This window comes from Pongo abelii, chromosome 3 (assembly GCF_028885655.2).
Source record: "Pongo abelii isolate AG06213 chromosome 3, NHGRI_mPonAbe1-v2.0_pri, whole genome shotgun sequence".
NCBI classification, from domain to species: domain Eukaryota; kingdom Metazoa; phylum Chordata; class Mammalia; order Primates; family Hominidae; genus Pongo; species Pongo abelii.
Window position 1 is genome coordinate 209,893,108 of NC_071988.2, and position 26,601 is coordinate 209,919,708.

General features: G+C 38.7%; 1 long non-coding RNA gene across 1 annotated transcript in view; it reads right to left on the minus strand.

Annotated features, from left to right (window-relative positions):
* The window catches only part of LOC134761327 (uncharacterized), a 132,092-nt gene that overhangs the window by 21,972 nt on the left and 83,519 nt on the right, over positions 1-26,601 (minus strand). Inside the window, exons 7-8 of the long non-coding RNA XR_010139842.1 lie at positions 4,466-4,639; positions 2,485-2,618 (exon numbers count right to left, since the gene is read on the minus strand). This is a non-coding gene — a long non-coding RNA (uncharacterized LOC134761327). The remainder of the gene's footprint in view (positions 1-2,484; positions 2,619-4,465; positions 4,640-26,601) is intronic.

A 26,601-nucleotide genomic window follows, 5' to 3' on the forward strand; every position in this document is an offset into this window, starting at 1 on the left:
AAAAGAGCATCATCACACTTTTCCATGACTGGTTTCTCGATGCAGTACTGACCACCAACATTTTCAAAGCAGGGCAACACTGGTGCATATCTTGTTTCCAGGTACACACATGAAGGCCCACCAGTGATAAACGGCTTAGGATCAGAAATCACTACAAAGTCTCACATGTTTTAAATACTATTATTGCTTAATCCAAATGAATATCACTTAATGGTAATAATGATAAACACAACTACAATAGTTTGAGGAAAATCCCAATCACTATAATTTCCTTAAGGAAAAGACCAATATTTCCTGAACATTAACTTTGCGTGCGTAACAGGTTTTCCTCATTAAAAGAAAAGATCTGAAACCAACTCAAATTATTAACTGTATTGAATTACCTTGGAAATAAATACCATTTAAACATTTTTATTCTCACCTACTTTTTCACATACTAAATAATGTACTATTTCTGTTCAGAAGTTATAAAAAAGTCTTTTATGCAGCTTTTTGCCAGGGACCTTAAAGCTCTCATAGCTCTCTAGATCATCAGAGGTAAGGAAAACCAATGAAATTTTAAATGGCTGATGTCCTCTATCAATTTTTAGAGGCTTCACAAAGGTATATTAGGAACTTCAGATCAATAGAACAAATAATGAATTGTTGGAAATGTATAGAAAACAAAATGACTACTTACAGAACCAGATAGTTTCAAGCTTTAAGACCAGAATGGTCGATTTCTACTTTTATCCAAAAACAACTGTCTACAGGACTGTTAAGTCTGTTTTTTTGAGTTTTGTTGTTGTTGTGGTTTTGTTTGTTTGTTTGTTGACGGAGTCTCGCTCTGTTGCCCAGACTAGAGTGCAATGGCGTGATCTCGGCTCACTGCAACCTCCGCCTCCCGGGTTCAAACGATTCTCCAGCCTCAATCTCCCAAGTAGCTGGGACTACAGGCGTCCTCCACCAGGCCTGGCTAATTATTGTGTTTTTAGTAGAGACGGGGTTTCACCATGTTGGCCAGACTGGTCTCGAAAACCTGACATCAGGTGATCCACCCACCTCAGCCTCCCAAAGTGCGGGGATTACAGACGTGAGCCACCATGCCCAGCCAGGTCTGTTTCAATCTTCCTATTTGCAGCAGAATTGGTAAAGTGAGTTAACAGAGTAGCATCAAAATGATGGTAGTATTGCGACTGGGACATAAGATGCATAGATTCATGATACAATGACAAAATGCAATGTTCAAATAGGATCCCCCATAACTGTATGCTGCAGGCATATACAATATTTTGACTAGTCCACTTATAGGACATTTCTGTTTCCAAAGTTGGCACGAAAAAAAATAGACAAAAAACAAAGACATGCCCAGTAAAGGTCTTGAGTGCTGGGATCTAGTTACAAAGGTTTGGGAAGTAGATTTTTTAATCTTAGAGGACTATTCATGGCTGATACTTTCTCAAATGTGCCTTAGAGATGCTTCCATTTGCAGCACACATTCCATAGACCGCATCAATCACTCCATTTAGTCATCCTTGTCTGTGTCCTTGTCTTGCCACGTGTGTCTGCTATTCTTTCCACAATAGGTGACTCTGGGTCCAGTAATCGGACTTGCTTTAGCCAATAGGATGAGGTGAGATGACAGCGTGGGCTTCACGAGGTTCACAGTACCTCTGCTTGCCCTTCTGTGTCTCGGCTCCAGCCATTTTTGGGGGTCTCAGGAGGAAGATAAAAGACATGTGGGACAGAGCCACACCCAAGGACCCCAACGCAACCCAGATGGCTTACACTTGGCTGGTGACATGCGTGAGTTGGTCCAATTAAGACTACAACTTCTGATTCTGTCCTGCCTAGATCCATCCACCCTGGGAACTTGTAAGAAATAGTGAGTGACTATAGTTTGAAGTCATTGAGTTTGGTGTGCATGTGCCTGTGCGTTTGGGGGGCGGGGCAGGAGGCAACAGGTAATTAATAAAAGTAACTAATCTCAAAATTGTGGCCTTTTCTATTTCCAGGACCTCTGTAGAAATCATGTTTTTAGTATGTACAGACTGAATGCTAAACTTTTGTCTTCAAAGAGTAAATACTGTCCACAGGGGAGGTCTACAGAAAAAGTAAATATATGAGTCATAATCAGTCTCAAGATATAGTACATATGTCACTGAATAAACTGATGAACCAAATGGCTGAAGAGGAAAATTTTTAATGCTCTGCTTCACACTAATAAAAACACAGTAGGCTCAATTTCCATATTCTCTGAAATAATATAAATGATTTTGCAATGATATATTTACTTACATTTATTCTGCTCATTGAAATATTTCCTTTAAGAAAAATACTTGGAATCCAACAAATTTCTTCACTCAGTATCTTCAGCACATATTCTTACAGGTAAATAAGCAAACAATTTTTATTTAATATTTAAAGTATCAACTAAAACCATCTGAAAATTATCAAGAATGTAAATGACTATACAGCAGTTAATTTTTTTTTAAGAAAACTTACTGTCAACTTGTCTTTCGTTTGATGGGTGGGATAAAAGGAGTAAGTTACAATTTCTTCCTTCATCTCTGCCTCTTTCAGTGTCCCTTCCTTTATGCTCATGTCAGTCTCTCTTTAACCAAACTCGTAAGCTAAGTCTGGCAAGACACATAGCATTTTTTAAGAAGTCAATAAACATTTAGCCCTCTGAGGAGACATCAAAGAAGCAAATTAAATTTGTTACAACGATTTGATCCGTGTTCTTTTGGTCTAATGATTTAAGCCCCGAATCCAAAAGTTAAAAGAAAGCAGAATTAGTTTTAAATCACTTTGCACTTAATCTCTCTTTGCCTCTTCTCTCCCCACAGTACTCATTTTTTTTTACCTAGAATATTCTTTCTTAAATATACTAGGATACAAACTCTAATATACACAGGGAAATTTAAGCCTTTAGTGCCCAACAGTGCTCCTCACAGCACTTAGCATGGGGATTTGTGACAGGTGCTCACTCTACTATAAACCAATGTTGTCTGATACACCAGTTGACCTAGCATGACCATTCATATTGAAAATCTTTGTGTTATCAAGGTTAATCTTTTCCTATTCACAAATTCCTTGAAAACATGATACATAGTGTCAAATATTGCCAAAATTGTGAGGTGTTATATCTGAAACTGCAGCCTTTATTTTTTAAGGTGTTATAATAGTAAAATTCCAGGATGAAATATGCCAAGATTGACAGAAGTACTATTGTGTTTCACAAAGAAATCTCAATGTATTTATATGTATGAGTAGTCTTCAACTTTATAACAACAGAAAAATTAAATGAGAACTCTAACAAAAATTTCTGTTTTTCTTTTTGAATGTTGACCAAACAATTTGTGATTTTAAAATTTTTACTTGTGTCTCTGTTAAGTCTTTGAGAGTATCTAATTTTGCTTTTCTGATCTTAAGTTCTTTCCAAAAACACAGAAACTCTCCAAGCTGTCACAGTATGCCAGATGGAACCAAAGTTGTAGTTTTCACTGGACATTAAATGCCGAACTTGAAATTAATCAGATCTCTACTTGAGTAAAATGAAAGCTATCCAATGAAAAAGCACCAAAATATTGTACCTACACAGCCAGGAAAACATCAAAGGCCTTCAAAAAGCTAATACATCTAGTGTTGACAGCCTAGTACCACCCAAGAACTATGGGAATGCCAAGGTTATAATGTACTAAAAGCACCTCCATGAAGAGATGAAATGGTCAAATGTCCAGGACTCTTTGAGAAAACAGGGGTAAATTGCTAAAGAGTATTGAAGTTGCTCCAGTCGTCACCAATATGTTTCTTCTGGTTTTTCTTCGCCAACTAGAATTAAAAATTGTGTATGCTACAATTTTATGCTTGAAATATAAAAGAATCAAAATTTTGAATAACACACAAGTAGATGTTTTTATTTACTTTTTAATTTTATGGATACATAGTAGGTGTAAATATTTATGGGGTACATGAGATATTTTGACATACGCATGCAATGCATAATAATGACACCAGAGTAAATGGTTTCAATTTGGAAAGATATTTTTGCTGGATACAGAATTCTAGGTTGGGAGGGACTTTTGCTCTTGTTGCTTTTTGGCACAGTCTTGCTTTCATTATTTATGATAAAAAGTTAGCAGGATTTCTCATTTTTGTTTCTCTTTATCTCTGACTGCGTTTAAGAGTTTCTCTTAATGTATTTTCAACAATCTTATTATAATGTGCCTTGATATGTTTTTCTTAGTGTTTCTCTTGCTTAGGGTTTGTCAAGATTTTTGATCTACAGGTATATTTTTATTAGGAAGGGGATCATGAGTTACCCAGACATGAGCCATGCTTGGGAAGCTGTTACTGCTCCTGTGGCTACAGACACAGTGGAAGGAGGCAGGGTTTCCAGATGGACAATCATGGCGGGTTTCCTGACAGAAGCAGGGTTCACTGAAGGTGGGTGACTGGGAGAAATACTTTGGTTTTTCCATACCTGTTCTTCCCTAATCTTCTGTCAGTACCTTCTATAGTCAGAATTTACTCTCTGATGAACAGCAGAGAATGTGAAGGCTGGAAACAGAGCTCAGAGAAAATCAGCAGCTGCCCCTCACAAAAGCAACATATTCTGACTTCTTCACTGTGGGATTCATGCCATCTGGAAGAACAACTGGGCATATATTTGATGAATGAATGAATGAAATATAACTAAACTCATGTTTTATTATTGAGAAAATTGAAGCTCCTGCAGGCTTCACAATTTACTCAGGTGGTTAAGAACTAGGAGTTAAATTTAGGCTCTCTATTTCATATTTCAACATAGCAATTGCCTCTGACTTCTGTAAATTGAATTATATTTTAAATCCATATGAGAACTTTCTTTCCAAAGACACTCTGTATTGCGTTTTTTGCAAAACTGAAAATCCTTTATCACCTTTGTTAGGTAGATTTTTCAAGTTTCAGTTTCTCTTCAAGCTTTCTGGACTATTTCTTTCGCTAGGAGGTTTTACATAACAACTCTATTTTAAAAGAACAGAGCATTTCAAAAGGGTTCTCATTTTGGTAAAAAAGTCAGCATAATGTGATGGAAAGAGTATGGTTTTTGATATCAGATAGTACTACATTCTGATCTAGGATTTGCAACTAACAGCAATTAGACATTAGACAAAACACTTAATTTTTCTGGTCCTTGATTCCTTATTCTGTGAAATGGGGATAATAATATCTTCTCTAATCATGTCACAGAACTGTAAGAATGAAATTAGATGATGTATATGTTATGCAAATACATTTCTTACTATTGCTTAACTGTGAGTGACCTTCTCTCTAGATTAGCTTTTATTACTGATACTCATTGTGGACATAGAGTCCAGCTGATAGCTGGATGGGTGGGTATGGCTGCAGCAGAAGCATAGAATGTAAGAGACCCGCAATAGAGACTTCATTGTCCAGTGAGATCTAGTGAGAACAGTAACACTCATAGCAGGTAAAGGTGCTGCAAAAAGTTAGTAGGAGGCAGTAAGAAAGCAACTGAGATGAATCTACTTATTTTGCATTTCCTATGCTAATGGTCATCTTCTTTAATAAAGACAATCCAGTCACTTTAAACCAGAGGCTGGCATCACAGTAAAAAGGGACCATTTTCATTCTTCCAGTATCTATCCTTGGCACTTAAATCCAAGTGATTTTTTAACAGCTTTATTGAGATGTAATTCACAGAACACACAATTCACCCATTTAAGAACACAATTCAATGGCTTTTACTGTATACACAGAGTTATGCATCTATTGCCATGATCAATTTTAGAATATTTTCACTACCCCCAAAAGGACCCCTCCCAGGTCCCTTAGCCATTACCCTTCAAGAAATTCCCCCAGCCCTGGGAAGCCCCTAATTTACTTTTTGTCTCTATAGACTTGCTTATTCTGGACATATTCACACAAATGGAATTATACAATATGTAGTGTTTTGTATCTGGCCTATTTTGCTTAACATAATGTTTTTGACGTTTACCATGTTGTAACATGGATCAGTACTTTATTTCTTTTTATAGCTACATAATATTTGCTATATTTTTTTCAAGCATTCCACCTCACTGTTGTTTTTCCACTCAATTTACCTGTTCTGATCATATGTAAGATCAAAGGAGTCCTTGGGTGTTATGAATTCAACCACTTTTTAATCTTGAAGAGAGAAAGTCTAAATTGTCTGAAGGTCCTGAGTCAAAAGCTTTCCTGTGTGCAGAAGGACATGGGGCCAGGCCCCACCCTCTGACTGTGCACCACTGGCTTCCTCTAACACCGACTCCAAAATGGTAGAAATTCTCCTCCAGATAACATTTAATCGTTATAAAATGCTTCCTTATCAAGGAACTCATAATCTGATCCCAAATTTGTATTGGTAAATAGGTAAAAGAGAACTATATATTTGAAGCATAAAATATAATTACTGACCAAAATTCTCCAGATAATTTTAAAATAGACATATCTTACAATGACTCCCCAGATTGCCTTTTAAAATGATAATGTGAAATGTTTGCTTGGTCTCACTGACTACTTAGTACATTCTAAATATGACGACTTTCTGTTCTTACAATCCATAAACACAACAGCTATAAAAGCCACAAGAGTCTTGATGACAATGAAGAAGCATTTCTGTGCTGACGAAGTCATTCTGCTTTAGAGCTGTGGATCCTATAAGCCAACATAAGTCTTCTCTTTTCCTCCCCATAGCATGTCATAAACTTTGAGACCGTTTGTACCAACGAGACCCAGAGCATGTATTTATATGCAATTGCTGACGTTTAAAATGCGATAATTTAATACCAGTACTGATAGAATAGAAGCTGCAGAATCAAGTGCTATTGGTCCTGCTGTTTACACTAAAATGGGTAGCCCCAGTGTGAGTAACGGTGAAGTCCTTTCAAACCCAGAGGTGAAAATCTTATTTCCTTTCTTACACTCCTTTTAATCTCTGCTTCGGTGTAAAATCTGCATGACTTATTATGCCATTGTTGAACTGCTCTCTGACCTCATTAACATTCTTATCTCCCAGAAAAAAAATGTTACAAGAGACCTGCCTGGTTATTATCTCTGCCACCTAAGGCTTAAAGCTTCACTGTAATTTCCAAATACATCTGCCTTGAAATATCTAAGCTTACGTGTCTCAGCTGCTTCCCCAAGTGTGCTGGATTCTAACGGTAGAGATTCACTAAACCTATTTTCTTTTTCACACTTCATAATCCCTCCTACAGGAAATGGCTCAAAGCACTAAATTTGATTTGTTTTTCAAAAAACAACAAAGCCATAAAATTCTAGAACAGTAACACTCAATCTTAGGCTATACAACAGGATACAGCTACAGATAAGAGCTCTTGGTTTATTCCGGTGTTTCAATAGGTATGAAATTGATTTTCACAAATAGAAAATTGGCAGATTATAATTTAACTTGCGGAACATTTAGTATATTAATTATGAGCTTCAAAATTGCATTTTCAAATGATAGTGAGGGCAGCATAAGAACTGTGAAAGGATAAAAGGCATATCTCAAAAAAATTTTAAGACATATAAGTAAGTATATCTTCAATAATAATTTAATGATTGAAATAATATTACTTATTACTGCTTTAGGAGCACTTCATGTTTCTAGTAATACCCTGGCAGTTCTGTACTCCTTCCCAGATCTTTCCATTTCTACCCCAGCTTAAAGAAAATAACATTACAGCTGAAATCAAAGAGAATTTAAGCACCATTTGGCTTGAGAATTATCTTTCTCACTGGGTAGTTGTCACACAACTTAAACTCTTGGCTTTTTTTTTTTTTTTTTTTTTTTTGAGACGGAGTCTGGCTCTGTCGCCCAGGCTGGAGTGCGGTGGCGCGATCTCGACTCACTGCAAGCTCCGCCTCCCAGGTTCACGCCATTCTCCTGCCTCAGCCTCCCGAGTAGCTGGGACTACAGGCGCCACCACCACACCCGGATGATTTTTTGTATTTTTTTAGTAGAGACGGGGTTTCACCGTGTTAGCCAGGATGGTCTCGATCTCCTGACCTCGTGATCCACCCGCCTCGGCCTCCCAAAGTGCTGAGATGACAGGCGTGAGCCACCATGCCCGGCCAATGCTTGGCTTCTTTTATAGCTTCCTCCAAAAGTGTGATTCAAGTCAATATGAGGGTAGGGTGTAGGGCTGTTTGCTCAGACACTGTTGTCCCCAAACTCACACACACAAACACACACATATACACCTGTGTTTACCTATATATGCCTGTGTAGATGTGTAAACGTGTGGATCTATATCTATAGATTCATCTACTGTTGGCCAATAGGACATGAAAAACATCCAAGTTTTTTTTCATTCTTCTGCTCTGCTGGGCGGCTGGCGGTCAGGGGAATTGTCCTTTCTTCTCACAACAGAGACTTATTTTCAGTATCTGTCCTCTCCTTCTTCCTCATTAATAAAACCCTGCATTTCAGATGGACTCAGATAAAGATCACATCCATTTCTCCCCTTGAAGTCAGCGACAGTAATGCATACAACTTACTGTACCTGTTCTTTAAAAAGGGAGCCTACTCTTCTCTTGCTGTTTCCTGCTGGTAGGAACGCAGACACACACGCACGTAAACACACACACACACACACACACACACACACACACACACGGTGGCAGAGATGGAGCAGTTCTTGCCCCCTTGGACTACAAAGTGGAAGCTGCATGCTCCCAGCCTGCACGTAGCAAGCATGGAGGTTCCTGATGCTTGTGGAGCTCCTCCACCCTCACTGGGCTCACTTCACATCTAAGTGTTCACCAAACGTAGGTAGGTTTCTCATCAATACTTATTGGGTCAATCTCCACTTTATTCTTTGTGTCTAAGTTCAAGTCTTCTTAAGCTCTTATCTAGGGTTTGGTAATGATCTCAAAATTGTGATTTCTCTCTTCAGATCTCTCCCTCCCTTATTGTCTTCTGCCTGCTGTTGCCAAAATACAATTTGTAATGTACAAGTCTGGTCATAGAAAATAAGTAACAGAATCAGAATTCTAACTTATGTCTATCTTGATACAGAGCTAGAAATATTAGAGACATTGTGGATAGCTAGGAAGAAGAGGAGAAATTTGACCTAAAAAGAGGGCACATGTTAAACTCAAATGATAGATTAAAGATATGCAAGGGCTGAGCATGCCGGAAGAGACATGACGGCTACGTTCCCTGTGTCTGGGTCATGGGTGAGTTATTGCTCACCATTATTTCATTTGTACCTTTATATTTAGCATCATATCTGAAACAGCTTTTACACAACCTGGAATTGCTGTGAATGAGCAGCCACTAAGAATGAGTGCAGGAGATGAGAAGTGAGTGACATTTCCCAGCAGTTAAAAACACTTCCTGCATAAAGCCATCCCTGACTCACATTCAGCTGTGAACATCATTGTCTCCCTGTAAATTCTGCACAGAATAATCCTAGGGTTTCTCAGTTATTACCATGAATTGTTTATTAGATTGCGCACATGGTGATTTTATCTATTGAACAGTTGAACCTACTTGAACAATTCTATACTTCTCCATAACAACCCACAGTATAATATCACATTTTTAAAAAACACTAAATGAATAAGCTTAATTGAGTTGGGTATTTTGTAATTGAGGAAGAGGCAAAATAAATTTTTTGAAGAGTAACTCCTTGATGAGAGATGTTAAATAATTCATGAATCCACATCAGTGATGGGGCTAGATAATGCAGGGTTTTCATTCTTAGACCAAAATCATTAGTCTATCAGATTTGGCCCCCCGATCCAAAAGATAACTTTATAAAGTCAAAGAAATGATTTCGTCTACTTGATTTATAGCCTGGATCATACAGGAATATTTTGTTTTCATAGATGAAAAATAATCATATTTCCTCACTGATATTTTACAATCCAAACTAAAGCAAATCCAAACTAAAGCAAAATCAGATGGTTTTACAATCCCAACTAAAGCAAAACGGTACTTTGGGAATAAAGAGTTAAGGACACTGCCTTTATACAAATAAAACACCATCTGTATTAAAACGTATGATCCCTAATGAGATGGTATTTGAATGAGAAAAGCTGTGCACACCATAATTCTTAGCCTAGATATTGTAACTGTGCTTTAGAATTGGACCAAGACAGTTTCTTACTAAGCACTATCTTTATAAGCCATTGTGTGCAAATAACTTCTTTCTTTAACTAGTTGGTGGCCTTTTATTCTGTGAGGTATTTAACATTTAAGTCTGAGTCACTTGCTTTTAATGTGCCACAATGATGTGATCCCTTAATATCGCTGAACTATGACAGTGACATCCTCTTTGAAAAGACCAAGCTACCATTAGAAATGGGTCATGAAGCAAAAGTCATTAACTCATTTAAAAAGGCCAGAGCCCAGCGCCGCATTACTGACAAACCTCCTTCCCTGTGTCCATTTGTCTTTATCAAATATCACTTGAATATCCACCTCCCAAGCATGAGATAGGGTTGTGAAGCAATTCCCTTTGAAAAATTAAAACCCTTAGCAATTAAATTTGCTTTCAAGTTTCACTTTAGATGAGCAACTTAACTCTTGTATGCAATATTATAAAGTAAGTATTAATAACTCCCCGTAATATAAATAATGATTCCAGAGTTGCTAGTCTGAAAACATTTGAGGACTTTTTTTTGAGACAGAGTCTCTCTCTGTTGCCCAGGCTGGAGTGCAGTGGCTCGATCTCGGCTCACTGCCAGCTCCGCCTCCAGGGTTCACACCATTCTCCTGCCTCAGCCTCCCGAGTAGCTGGTACTACTAGGCCAGCTACCGCCACCAGGCCTGGCTAATTTTTTGTATTTTTAGTAGAGACGGGGTTTCACCGTGTTAGCCAGGATGGTCTTGATCTCCTGACCTTGTGATCTGCCTGCCTCGGCCTCCCAAAGTGCTGGGATTACAGGCGTGAGCCACTGCGCCCGGCCTTGAGGACTCTTAAAAGTGGAAAATTCAATTAATAGAGTCAATGAAAAAGTCAAGACAGAGTTTCTAATTTTTTCCTTGATGTTAGTTTTGCAGACAGACAACATGAGATAGAGGTTTGTATCTTTTCCACATACCAAATGAGAGGTTTATTTTAAAATAATGTTAAAGCAGTAACACAAATGATAAGGAATAATATATGTCAATGTGAGTGGACTTCTCGTACTAACATTTTAAGTTTTATATCAGAATGAGCTTCCACCTTCAGCATTCAAATGGAAATTTCTCACAACAAGGAAAGATAATCTATGCTCTAGAAATCCCCTTGTGGTAGACAATTTTTTTTTTTTTTGTAGAATCAATTTTTACGTCTATTTTCCTGTTATATCTCTCAGAAGACAAAAAGTTTCATGAATTTTTTCTTCTCTGGGCACTCAGCTACAGATGCTCTTGCAAAATGAGGCAAGAGTGAGTTCTGCCAAGGGCAATGTCCAGTCATGCAAAACACCTACTACCTAGGAGCTTTCAGAAGAAGTAAGACAAAGGCTGAACATAGTAGACGTTTGTGTTTCTTTCCTTCAACTGACCCCATGACAGGAAGCAGGTGGTGGCAGCTCTCTTTATCCAATAAAAGTATTCTTGTTTGTTTTGTTTTCTTTTGCTTTGAATGGAGTCACCTATCATCTCAGATCTCAGATATACCTATAAATAAAATTTAAATATTTAAATATTCAAATATTTTGGCCAACATGCAACACAATCTGGTTGCTCTTTTAAAGCAGAGATAAAGCTATTTTATAGGCAAAGCAAAACAAAACAGCACTGGATTTTTGCCTTTTACTTATTTTATTTTTATTTTTTATTGATTTTTATTTTTGTTTTCATTTTTTTTACAAGACGGTACTTTCATTATTGAACTTTAAACATGAAAGATTACATTTCTACAAATATAATAGAACAAAAATGAATGTGGAGAAAAAAGGAATTATGGTAACTGTACAGGGCATGAAAATGGGCACTTTCAGATGATTGAGCAAGAAATTAAGTACAGATTATAATACATTCTTTTTAAATTCATTTGACACATTTTATTTTTATTTATAACCTATTCTTGTCTTCATTTTCCTCCTCCCTCCTCCCTTCCTCTTCCCCCCTTTCTTCCTTTGTCTACTACTCTGACTTTCATTTTTCATTTCACTTTTTTCTTATTAAGCATTTGTCATGTATTTTATAAATCTATACTCCTCTGTTACAATAGGTATTAGTTATTCTGCAGCAGATCACCTCAGAGGGCCCCACGCACCCCACAATAATCCCTCCACAAACCCCCTCCACATTTGTTTCTCAGAGCTGCATCTTTAAGGCCACCTGCTGCTGGGGGCAGGCGCCCTCCAATCCAGCGGTTTGGATGGAGCTGAAGCTGTCCATGCGGAGGCTCCTGGGCCCCTGACCTGGCCTCATGGTGTCTCCTTCGGCTGCTGCTACATCCTTCCTCCTACCTCTGCTGCTGCTGTTCTATTATATGTCCGACCTTGACCCAGCTCTGCTGCGGTATTGACTCCTGTCTGTCAGCACTCGTTGAATTTTAGAAAATGCTTGATATATTTTCTCCATCCTCTTATTTTCAGTCTTCCTGAGTATTCCTGTTTTCAGTTTCTCTTCCAGACAAGATATTTCTTCATCCAATTCAGGGCGTCACGTTCTTTTGTTTACCTTGGGTTTTAATTTGTGTGATTAGTATTAAATTAGATCTTATTTCTGACATCTTAATTCACATTTTCAATTTAAGTGTAAATTATAATTATTATTAAATTACGGGCCAGGCGCAGTGGCTCATGCCTGTAATCCCAAAACTTTGGGAGGCCGAGGCAGGAGGGATCACTTGAGGTCAGGAGTTCAAGACCAGCCTGGCCAACATGGTGAAACCCCATCTGTACTAAAAATACAAAAATTAGCCGGGGTGGTGGTGCATGCCTGTAATCCCAGCTACTCAGGAGTGAGGTGGGATTGACCCTGGGAGGCGGAGGTTGCAGTGAGCTGAGATCACACCACTGCACTCCAGCCTGGGCAACAGAGCAAGACTCCCTCTCAATAATAATAATAACAATAATAATAATTAATTAAAACTTATTTCTGCCATCTTATATTGTTTTTTGTTTATTCTCACTCTTCAGACATTTCTACCCTCCTTCTTTCCTCCTTTCAATAAGATAACATTTTCTCTTTCTGATTTAAAGGTAATATCTTTTTATTTTTATAATTATGATTGTCATATTTATGACCCATATTCTGTCCTTGTTGATTTCCTAAATTTATATATATTCACATCTTCCTCCTAACACAATAAAAACTAGATTGTTTCTAATATTTATTTTGTCTTGCCTCTAGTGATTACGTTGTTATTTCCTAGGGCTTCAGTTTCAGATTGCTGTGGATAGACTTTTACTTGTTTTCATCCTTCTACTTACCTAACATGAAAATGAGTTTTACTAAGATATATTTTATCCTTAACATCTGTTTTTTTTTTCTTCAAAATGTGTTTTAAATGAGGGCCATTTTATAGTTAAAAGTTCTGAGGTCTTTTATGTATGAAAATACTTTTATAAAGCCCTCATTTTTATGAGTCAGCTTCTCTTTATAGTCATAGTTCTTTTTCTTTAGTACATTAAAAATAATCCTAAATTTTCCTATTATATTTAGTTTGCTACTGAGAAGTTGGCTAATCTCATTGTTTCTTTGCAGATGATCTTTCTTGCTGACACTCTTTAAATTTTTCTGCCTTTGAATTCTTAATTCTCATTATAATATTTAAATGCAAATTGTTCCTTATCTTTCCATTTTTCCCTGATAAACTCTTCAATTTGAAGTCTTTCAAGTTTCTTTAATTCTGAAAAATATCTATTAATTCTCCACATTTTTTCCCTTTTCACTTTTCTCTCCTTTTGGGACTCATCCAGGTATTGATATTTATTCTATTCTCTATATCTTTCAGTTTTTCTATTATTTTTTCTCTTTCTTTGGTCCCTCAAGGAATTCCTTATCTGATCTTCAAACTCACTTATTTACTCTTCAGCTGTAAACATCAAAATATTTATTCCATCTATTATGTTCTTTATATCAGCAATTATATTTTATTATATAATATTTTTCCTATACTCTATTTTATGATTATTTCTTATTTTATATTGTTAACATCTTAGATTATCATCTTAACTATACTTATCATCCATTTATAAAATTCTTAGTCTATCTGCTCTGACAATTCTCATTTACAGAATATATAGTGACTATTTCATCTTGTTTCTTTATTTCAGCTCATAAAGGTGTAAGGGCCATATTTGTGCCAGTCTTGGGTAAGTTTGAGGAAAAAGCTAGGGTTAAGATAAAATGCAGAGAGCCCAGGCATTGTAGGATCCCCCTTATCCAATGACATTCCTCCAAACAGTCCTTCTGATCATAGCTGTACTTCAAAGTCTTAAGATGAAGCTCCGGCCAGGCATGTTGGCTCACACCTGTAATCCCAGCACTTTGGGAGGCCGAGGCGGGTGGATTGCCTGAGCTCAGGAGTTCGAGAACAGCCTGGGCAACATGGTGAAACCCCATCTCTACTAAAATACAAAAAAAAAAATAGTCAGGCATGGTGGTAGGCACCTGTAGTCCCAGCTATTCAGGAGGCTGAGGCAGGAGAATTGCTTGAACCTAGGAGGCAGAAGTTGCAGTGAGCCAAGATTGAGCCACTGCACCCCAGCCTGGGTGACAGAGCCAGACTCTATCTCCAAAAAAAAAAAAAAGACGAAACCCCACTGGGAAAGGGCAGCCACTCTAGGATCTTGTCCACCAACCTTGAGTGCTGTGAGAGGCTAGCGGAGTGAATGTCTAAGGGAGGCTGTTAGGCCCACATTTTTCCAAAGATTTCCCACCCTTACAAGACTTTTGATCTGCTTACTATAACTTCAGAACACATCTGTAAGAAACTGGGCTATTGTTACTTTTTGCTACTCTGGAGGATATTTTTTTTAATGAATTAAGAAAACTTTTCTACAATCTATTATGTTGTTCTCTTGCCAAAACTTTCAACCATGGTTCAACCCAGGACCATCTACCTACTTTTCCCATCCACATCAACTCAAGCCAGCCTTCAGTCTCCCTAGGGTGGTTTCTCTCTCCTCTCTCCCTCCATCTCTCCCTTCCTCATTCCCTCCCTCCATCCCTTCTCTCTCTCTATGTCTGTCTGTCTCTCTCTCTCTTCCTGGTATCTTTCCCCTTGTATCTACAGTTGGTCCCACGTTGATTTTGGGGGACTACAGCAATAAGCAGCCTCAGCTTTTCCCAGAGGCCTTGCTCATACCTCCCAAGCCTGAACACCTGAAGAACCCATACCTGCTGGACCCAGGAGGGATGGTTGATCAGTTGATTGGAGTTAGGAGGGAAGCACAGTTGGAATGTGTTCTAACTGCCATATCCCTAGAATCCTTTGGTTTTTAATATTTAGTGCAATAATTTTCATGTAGATTGAATGTAACTAAAGCAAGTGTCATAGCTTTGTCAGGAATCTTAATCATGAAACTTTCCTTGGCTTCCAGTATCTATTTGTGGTAAATGTTAACATGTACCTGACTAGGTGGCTCCTGTTGAAAGCAATTCAAAAATAAAGGCATAGAGAAGTATGAGTGAAGTTCTGGATTACACTTTCTTTGAAATAAGAATTCAGCATGCATTCTTTTTTCCAGAGATCTTAATTCAAGATCCATAATATTGCATCTTTCTCTTTTTTTCTAAACCACAGGGTAAATGAGCCCTAAAATAATTGTGGGTTCTGAATCTTCCCTGGACTCTATTTATGTCATCTGTCTCTTACATTCTCTAACTACACTCTCCAGACACAACCTCTGAATAAGTGTCCCCAAGCACCTGGCACTCTCACTTCCATGCCTTTGCAGATTCCTTCCGGTATGGAATACTCCGCACTTCTCATCTTATTCTCTTGTTCTGCCTATTCTCTGCTCATGCTGAAGAGGCTTCTTGGTGCCTTTTCACTAAGATGAGTGGTGACGAGGCCTTCTCCCGGAAGCATGACATCACTCACCTCTCCCAGCTGACGCCATGCTCAAGTCTCCTTGCATGAGACCATCATACTCTGGTTTGGATTTTGTAATTTTTATTTGACTTTTTCTGCCACTGGAATATAGGTCTTTGAGGTCAGGGACTCTATGTCCTAGACATTTTTACACTCGAACTTAGCCCCATTTAGCTTTTAGGCAAGTAATTATTGAATGGCAGTAAATATTCCTTGGGTTTCACTGAAGTCTGCTCTAAATGCAGTTGAGTTTAATGATCAAGAGCTTGGACTCTAGCATCAAATGTGAGTTCAAATTATTTCTCCATTACCTACTAGTTGACTAACACCTACTTTCTGACTATATCAACAAATGTTACTGATAACTATTTCTAGGAAATTCATTAATAACATATCTATTATGTAGTAACTTATCAATAAAGACAAGCTGTTGTAATTTGATCAGGTCAGCTTCCTTTCATTAAAAAAAGGTGAAATTAACTAAATTTATCTTTGGTATGCCCAAAACCACTCTCCCATCTCTCCAGTAACTTCTCTGTGTCTTTATGTGACTCGGGACACTTCTTTGTCAGGAGATAAAATACTTTGATGAGGAGATTTACATAAAGGCGTAAGTAAGAATGACTTAAAAAATTATCTTTGATAATACAGTCACTGCTAATCCAAAGGAGAACCTTTAATGTTGGAATGTCAGGCATTAACAATAAACAAACTGCTGGAAGTAATTTTGAACAGGATGGCCTATGGGAAACATCCTAGAAATCTTACTATGTAAGGAATCTACTTACTCATTTATTCACTGAGTTGAAAAATTCATACTGAATTCTTGCTGTGGGAAATATTTTGCTGGGTGTGTAGAAGTGTAGAGATTTATATTACTTACTTTTACCCTCAAACGTGCTCATAATCTAACAAAGCAGACAATAATATCTTGTATTTATATTGTTTTACATATGTTATTTCATTTACTTATAATAACTATCTTGTGATGAAGGTTAAGAATTTCATTCCCAGTGTTCAGGTTTGGAAAAGGAACTGGACTTACCCAAGGTGACACAGCTAGAAAGAGGAGAAATCTATACTCATATGCAGTTCTCCTGAATATAATTATTTTTCCCCCATGACAAAATGTCTATACAACCATAATCCAAATAAACTACGATAAGTATCATAAGTGCCAAAGTAGTAATACATTTAGATGAGAGTAAAGTTAATGTTTGCAATTAATTTCACACAGATGGCATTTCAGTGCATGGGCGCTGAACAATGAATGGGATTTTGACAGGTGGAGATGGTGGAAAGGACATTCCAGACTGGAAAACTGGAGAAAAAACAGGAAGTGGACAACAGAGGTGGGAAAGAACAGACTTTTTTTTTTTTTTTTTTTTTTTTTTGAGACGGAGTCTCGCTCTGTCGCCCAGGCTGGAGTGCAGTGGCGTGATCTTGGCTCACTGCAAGCTCCGCCTCCTGGGTTCACGCCATTCTCCTGCCTCAGCCTCCCGAATAGCTGGGACTACAGGTGCACACCACCACACCCAGTTAATTTTGTTTTTGTATTTTTAGTAGAGACGGGGTTCACCATGTTAGCCAGGGTGGTCTCGATCTCCTGACCTCATGATCCACCTGCCTCGGCCTCCCAAAGTGCTAGGATTACACGCATGAGCCACCATGCCCAGCCTAGAACAGATCATATTTTAGGAAGGCCAACCACCCTGGCTGACTAGAATATGGGGTATGTGAAAGAAAGAAGTGATTTTGACAATATTTAAAATTTAGATTGGAACTAGATTGTAGATAATTGTAAGTTTTCACTCTTTTCCAAAGCCAGTAGTACTCAGCCCTGGCTAAGAATCAGAGTCGATTTTATAGCTTTTTTTGAAATGCCCACACCTTGGCAGCACTCCCAGAGATCCTATTCATTAGCTCTCAGGGGCATGGACATCTGCATATTTTAAGAGTCCTCTATTGATCCTACCCTGTAGGTGCAGTAGAGGATCCGCATCATGGTGATTGAAGCATGGTCCACTTGGCATGTGGTCTGTAGACTGTGCTAGTTTTCAAAGGATTAGTGCCCATGAAGAGAAATTGATTAGTGAAAGGGTAAAAACTCTATAGCAGTTTGATGAAGTAATTTTATATCTGTTGAGACACAGAACTTTAAAATGGCAATGTGTTTTATATGTGTTTTGTTCATTTTTGCACAATTCATCTTATTATATTTTACAAAGATATTGTTACATGAGAATTGGAAATTAAAAACAAAAGCAAAACTGGGTTTTTAACAAAGATAATCTAGGAAGTGTCATCACTCCAGGCCACGGTGGCATTTGTGAATGGGAAACAATGTTTGGAAAGTGTGCCGTTTTAACATCGGTGTGGCTCTGGCATGTTGGATTGTTGGATGGATGAGATGAATGCGAATCAGTGTGAAGTCCCCATTACAACATGCTTGGATTCAGTTATGCCAATGGTAATGGAAAGAAAGAGGAAAGGTTTCAGAGAAGTATGCAAAGAAAAAAAAGAAACAAATTGTCAATAGATAGAATGAAAGAAAAGATAAAATCTAAAAATGTTCTTGATGTTTCATGCCTGCGTGACTGAAAAAAAAAAAGTGCTACTATTTAGAAGTATGTAGATATCATTAAGAACATTTGGGGCAAGAAGTGGGGTGGAAGTGAGGGTGGAGACAGTGATTTTAGCTCTAGGCACATTCAGTTTAAGAAGTCTGAAGTAAGGCCGGGCATGGTGACTCACGCCTGTAATCCCAGCACTTTGGGAGGCCGAGGCGGGCAGATCACGAGGTCAGGAGATCGAGACCATCCTGGCTAACATGGTGAAACCTTGTCTCTACTAAAAATACAAAAAATTAGCCGGGCGTGGTGGCGGGCACCTGTAGTCCCAGCTACTCGGGAGGCTGAGGCAGGAGAATGGCGGGAACCCAGGAGGCAGAGCTTGCAGTGAGCCAAGATCGCACCACTGCACTCCAGCCTGGGCGACAGAGCGAGACTCTGTCTCAAAAAAAAAAACACACAAAGTCTGAAGTAAGTCAAATGGAAATGTTTCCAAAGCCGGTGAACATATGGGCCCTGGAACAGTGAGAGTCATAGTAGTTGGGCTCATAATCAGGGGTGGTATTAAGAACATATTCAAAGTGGCCAGTGGAGCACAGCACTGACAGCCCCGAAGGCACAGTGGCCATAAATGCACAATGTTGCCAAGGGACTGCCTACCCACTGAAGGGCAGCCCTGGATAGAGGTGTGATAACCCTGGAAAGAGGTGTGATAACCCCAGATAGAGGTGTGATAACCCCGGACGGAGGTGTGATAACCCTGGACGGAGGTGTGATAACCCTGGATAGAGGTGTGATAACCCTGGACATAGGTGTGATAATCCTGGATAGAGGTGTGATAACACTGGACAGAGGTGTGATAACCCTGGACAGAGGTGTGATAACCCCGGATAGAGGTGTGATAACACTGGACGGAGGTGTGATAACCCTGGACGGAGGTGAGATAACCCCGGACGGAGGTGTGATAACCCCGGACATAGGTGTGATAACCCCGGACATAGGTGTGATAACCCCGGACGGAGGTGTGATAACCCCGGACGGAGGTGTGATAACCCTGGATGGAGGTGTGATAACCCTGGATGGAGGTGTGATAACACTGGACTGAGGTGTGATAACCCTGGACTGAGGTGTGATAACCCCGGATAGAGGTGTGATAACCCTGGATAGAGGTGTGATAAACCTGGACTGAGGTGTGATAACCCTGGACGGAGGTGTGATAACCCTGGACGGAGGTGTGATAATCCTGGATGGAGGTGTGATAACCCTGGACATAGGTGTGATAACCCTGGATGGAGGTGTGATAACCCTGGATGGAGGTGTGATAACCCTGGAGAGAGGTGTGATAACCCTGGATAAGAGTGGGCAGGGAGGGGGATCTCTGAGGGAGAGACAATAGAGAAAACAAAGAGACTGTAAAATAACTCTTAGTGAAAGCGAGAGGAGAAAGGGGATGTTGGAAAGGTGAAAGAATGATATAAAATTGGTTTTCTTTTTTTTTTTTTTTTTAGACAGAGTCTCGCTGTTGTTGCCCAGGCTGGAGTGCAAAGGTGCGATCTCGGATCATCGCAACCTCCGCTTCCCAGGTTCCAGCAATTCTCCTGCCTCAGCCTCCAGAGTAGCTGAGATTACAGGCGCCCACCATCATACCCAGCTAATTTTTGTATTTTTAGTGGAGACGGGGTTTCTCCATGTTGGCCAGGCTGGTCTCAAACTCCTGACCTCATGTGATCCACCCGACTCAGCCTCCCAAAGTGCTGGGATTAAAGGTGTGAGCCACCATGCCCAGCTGGTTTTCTCTTAAAATCAGAAAGAGAAGAAATTTTAAAACGAAAGAAAAAGATGACAAACATTGATGAACCATACAGAGAAATGGAAGAGAAAGAGAAATAAGTAAAGATTAGATTTAGGGAACAAAAATAAACAGGAAAGCTTGAAGAAATCAGCTTTAGTATGTTAGGAAAAGTTTAAGATATAGAGCAATGAATAGCAATATTTCGTAAATGCTACTGGCTGGATTGTGACGCCCTAAAACCCATATGTTGGAGCCCTCATTCCAATGTGATGGAATTTGGAAAAGGGACCTTTGGGAGGTAATTAGGTCATGAAGGTAGAGCCCTCATGAGAAGATGAGTGTCCTTACTGATTTTATTTTTATAGATTTAGAGGGTGAAAGTGCAGGTTTCTTACAGGCATATACTGTGTACTGGTGAAGTCTGGGCATTTAGTGTACTCATCACCTGAGCAGGAAACACTGTACACAACAGTTAATTTTCAACCCTCACCAACCTCCCACCTTCCAGCTTTTGTAGTCTCCAATATCTAATTTTCCATTCTGTATGTTTTTGTGTACACATTGTTTAGTTCCCACTAATAAGTGAGAATGTGCTGTTTCTGATTTATTTTACTTAGGATAATGGCCTCCAGTTCCATCCATGTTGCTGCAAGACATAATTCTATTCTTTTTTTTTTTAATTATTATTTTTGAGACGGAGTCTCACTCTGTTACCCAGGCTGGAGTGCAGTGGCGCCATCTCGGCTCACTGCAAGCTCCGCCTCCCGGGTTCACACCATTCTCCTGCCTCAGTCTCCTGAGTAACTGGGACTACAGGCACCCGCCACCACGCCCGGCTAATTTTTTGTATTTTTAATAGAGATGAGGTTTCACTGTGTTGGCCAGGATCGTCTCAATCTCCTGACTTCATGATCCACCCGCCTCAGCCTCCCAAAGTGCTGGGATTACAGGTGTGAGCCACCGCAATCAGCCAATTTTATTCTTTTTATGTTCACATAGTATTACAAGGAATATATATGCCACATCTTCTTTATGCAGTCATCTGTTAATGGACTCTTAGTTTGATTCCATATGTTTGCTATTGTGAATAGTGTTGTGATAAACATAGGAGTGCAGGTATCTTTTGGATGTAATGATTTCTTTCCCTTTGGGTAGATACCCAGTAGTCGGACTGCTAGATTGAATGGTAGTTCTATTTTTAGTTCTCTGAGAAATCTCCGTACTGTTGTTCAGAAAGGTTGAACTAATTTACATTTCCAAAAACAGTGTATAAGTGTTCCCTTTTTCTTACATCCTCACCAACATCTGTTGTTTTTAGACTTTTTAATAATAGGCATTTTCTCTGGTGTAAGATGGTATATTCTTGTGGTTTTAATTTGCATTTCTCTGATGATTAGTGATGTTGAGAATTTTCTTATATTTTTCTTGACCATTTGTAGGTCTTCTTTTGAAAAAATGTCTTTTCATGTCTTTCCCCCACTTTTTAATGGGATTGTTTTTGCCTTGTTGAGTTGTCTGAATTCCTTGTAGATTCTGGATATTAGCCTTTGGTCAGATGCATAGCTCACAAATATTTTTTTACCATTGTGTAGATTATCTGTTTATTGATTGTTTCTTTTGCTGTGCAGAAGCAAATACAAAACACTGATGAAAGGAATCATGGGTGACACAAACAATGGAAAAACATTCCATGCTCATGGATTGAAAGAATCAATATCATTAAAATGACCATACTGCCTAAAGCAATCTACAGATTCAACACAATTCCTATCAAATTACCAACATCATTTTTCAGAATTAGAAAAAAAAAATCCTAAAATTCATATGGAACCAAAAAAGAGCTCCAGTAGCCAAAGAAGTTCTAAGCAGAATGAACACAGCTGGAAGTATCACATCTTCTGACCTCAAAGTATACTACAAACTACAGAAACTAAAACAGCATGGTACTGGCATAAAAATAGACATGAAGAACAGTGAAACACAATAGAGAATCCGCAAATAAAGCCACATTCCTACAAATAACTGACCTTTGACAAAATCAACGAAAATATACACTGGAGAAAGGACACCCTATTCAATAAATGGTACTGGGAAAATTGGAGAGCTGTATGCAGAAGAATGGAGCTGGAACTATACCTCTCACCATATACTAAAATTAACTCAAGACAGATTAAAGAACTGAATGTAAAACCAAAAACTATAAAGATCCTAGAAGAAAACCTACGAAAAATTCTTCTGGACATTGGCCTAGCAAAGAATTTATAACCAAGTTCTCAAACGTAAATGCAACAACATCAAAGACAAATGGGACTTAATTAGATTAATGTCTTTAAAAGACAAATAGGAGGCTGTCATCTGCAAGCCAGGAAGAAGTCCCTTACCAAGAACTAAATCTGCAGGCACCCAGATCGTGGGGCTTCCTAGCCTCCAGAACGGTGAGAAAAATTTTCTGTTTTATAAGCCACCCAAGCTATGATATTTTGTTATGGCAGCCCAAGCAGGGAATGACACTAAAGAAGTGGAGGCAGTGAATACAAAGTCTTCATAATGCTACCAAATAAATGAAAGAAAAGGTAAGATTGTCGTTTAAGAAGGGTGAAGAAAACAAAGGCAGTATTTGAAGAGTGAGTGGCTGAAAAGTATTCAGAAATGATGAAAGACATCAATTCAAAGATACTGGAATCCCAAGAAATATCAAACAAAATAAACAATATATATTCAATCCATTTTAATGAAACTGTTGAACATCAAATACATGGAAATCTTAAAAGTAATCAGAGATAGCAGGCATGTAACTTGCTGCATAAACTGAAAACAGATTTTTCAACAGAAACAGGGCAAGTTGGAAAATTGTAGAATCATATTTTCAAAATGCTAAGAGAAAACTCAGAAATTCATTTCCAGCAAAAATCTTCCAATGGGAATGAAGGCAAAATAAAGACATTTTCAGACACACAGAACAGAGCTTGTCACTAAATACAATTTTCTGGCAGAAGGAAAATGATCCCAGTTAGAAAGTTGTGAATATAGAAGGGAATAAAAAATGACAAGACTGGTAAATATGTGAAAAATTTAAATAAAGATCAGCTACATAAACTTGGCCCAGGCTGGAGTGCAGTGGCATGATCTCAGCTCGCTGCAACCTCTGCCTCCCAGGTACAAGTGATTCTCCTGCCTCAGCCTCCCGAGTAGCTGGTATTACAGGCACATGCCACCACATCCGGCTACTTTATTTATTTATTTATTTTTGTATTTTTAGTAGAGATAAGGTTTCACTGTGTTAGCCAGATGATCTGGATCTCCTCACCTCGTGATCTGCCTGCCTTAGCCTCCCAAAGTGCTGGGATTACAGGTGTGAGCCACCACACCTAGCTAAAATTTATACTTATGTCTTGTGGAGTTTAAGATATGGAAAGAAAGTGACAACAGTGTGTAAGTCACAGAGCAGTAAAAGAAGTTGGAATATTTTACCGTAGTTGCAAAAAGGAGAGGGTTTGTGAGGCCCAGCCTTCTTTATATACAAGAAAAGGCAACACTGCCAAATCTGAGTCTAGGCACCCGGAAAGCTAATGCAAAACCAGTGCCTGAAGGAAGAAAGTATCAATGTCATCTTCAAAGTGAACAGAGACACTACTGTTATTAAAAAGAAAAACAAGTCATGAGGAAGAAGAATGTACTGGGTCTTTAGCATGCTCAAGGAGGTTTCCACATATTAATATTATCTTATGTTATTTATTCCTGTTATATTCTAATACTACGTATTATTATTTATGCTAATACTATGTATTATTATCTCCTTTTTCCAAGGAGGAAATTGACTCTGTAGGGTGAGCTAACTCATCCTGAATCAAAGCTGCAATGTGGAGATTGGTGTGTTCCATTACATCATTGCCCCTTTAGAAGCAGGCTGTGCTGGGGACCAGGAGGAGGCCATTGGATGGGTGCCAGGAAGCTCAGGGCTTCAGGCATGGCTGACCCTGTTTCCGCTGGGCCCCAGGGAAATTAAAGCCAAATGTATGAGGATAGAACACTTCTGAGGCTTTCATAAGTTATTTTCTGTAATCCATTGACCATCTTGATGACATTTTTCCTCCCAGAAAAATTCACTTACCCCTTTTCCCTTCTGTGGACTGCACTGCCACATTTTCCTCTCTCATTTGATTTCACAAGTGTCCATAATCTTACTTGCTCCTTTCCTTTGGCATTTTCTCTTGGAATCTAAGTATCTGTGTTTTTTATATTTTATAGTCACTTGCTTCTTGTTTATCCTCTTTTTGTTTTCTATTTCTTTCTTTCCTCAAAGAAATAAGCCTTTGCTGCAATTCATAGGGGCTGATATTGAACCATACGTCCAGGGTATTACTTTACAATATCCATAAGCTCCCAGAAATACACCAGAAATATGCCAACAATTAAATGACACTTTTCTTCTGGGTGTAGGTAGGGGTTCTTGCTGCCCAAGCACAGCCTGGCAGACAGAGACAGGACTTTAAATGACCACTACAAGCCTCTCTTTTTGAAGGATGCAGCTCATCCAATACACCAAGAGAAGGATTGTCCAAATTAAAATCTATTTCTTATTATAACAGGAACCCATCAGGAACAATCCCCAATACTGTTCTTCCATGAAGAATAAAAAAGGTAAAAGTCATATAAAAGAGGTAAGACATGGCGAGATAGTTACAAGAATATTTTCAGAGTGTAAGTTTTAGGAAATATGCTTAATTATCCAGTGTTTTAATTACCCTGAAGCTGGACTTTCCAACCAAAACTCATAATCTAATTAAGGAAGTCCATCATATCAACAGCACATAAAGCAACAAGCAATTAACATTTTCCAAAAATGAAACTGTTTCAGGAGCATTTTGATTTACCCTAATTATACTGTTAATGCTGTGCCTAATGCAACAATGCCTTTGCATTTAAAAAATTGCCTTTAAAGGTCTCCCTCCAAATTGTAATAGGCTTATATTTCTCCCACTCTAGCTGCCTGTAATATACATAAAAGTGAGAATTACAAAGAATCCTCAACTCATGGATATTATAAAATATAGATGACAGAAACTTGGCCCTGAATGCTCCCACAAGAACAGTTTGCAGCAATCACACTACAAAGAGTTTTAAGGATAGCACTTTGATCAATCTGCTTCATTCATCTCTATGCGCTTGCAAGAAATGTCTTGGAAAGGGCTAAGAGCCGGCGTTCCTGAACCTCCGAATACAGGCTTGTTCGTGCACCAGATATCGCGCAGTGCAGAGCTCGCTAAGCCTTCAGGAAGCTTTTGTTTCAGATCACAGTGGTGTGCACTCCTCTAAAGCATATGCTGCAGTACATGACTGAGCCTTCTGTCAGCTGATGAACTGCATCTGACTCCTGGTGTTTAAAGGGTCTGAAAACAAGCATATCATTCTGCAAAGTCTGAGATTCAAAATGAGTAAATCCTATTGATTATATCAGTAGAAATTACAATCATGGGATTCTAGAAGTACAGGGAAACTGGAGGAAACTCCAGATGAGGAAGCTGACATCCAGGAAATAAATAGTTGTCCAGTCCTTCACAAAGTGGGAACCAAATTGGCTTTATTGACTCCTAAACCTTTGGAATCAGAAAGATCTGGTTTCAGATTCCACTTTTGCATTTAATGTGGGAATGTGAGCGAGTTACTTCCCTAGCCCTTTGGTTTCGTGGTCGTTAAAACGGAAACAGTAATACAGACCCCTACAACATGAAGACCAGATGGAATGACACATGGGAAACCTTTGATGTTCCCACTGTTCTAAGCTGCAGGCCCTCTGAAGTGATCTTCTTCCTTCTCATGTCATTTTCTGAGGCAATAAAAAGCAGACGTGAAGTAAAAATTTGTCAGATAATTAATCAAGAAGAAAAACCAGAGCAGGCAGGACCTTCAGATATTCAAAATCATAAAGTTGACATTTTATCTAAATTCCTCAAGTTGGCTTTTCATAGAAGCTACATAACCGGTGTTTCACACTGCCCTTCACGTTTTTACTGAAATAAGAGGAAGATTACATCCCTAAATGCAAATTTACTACCAAATCATGAGATGAGAATAGGAGAAATAGCTTCGTGGGACATTAGCCAAGAACCGTGATAAATAAGAAGAGAGAAGAAGGTTGGGTGCTAAGTTAGACAATAAAGTTACCATGATTTTCCAGCTAATAATTATCCTACATTCTCAGATGCCTGAAGAAAGATATATGTGTTTGTGTGTGTAT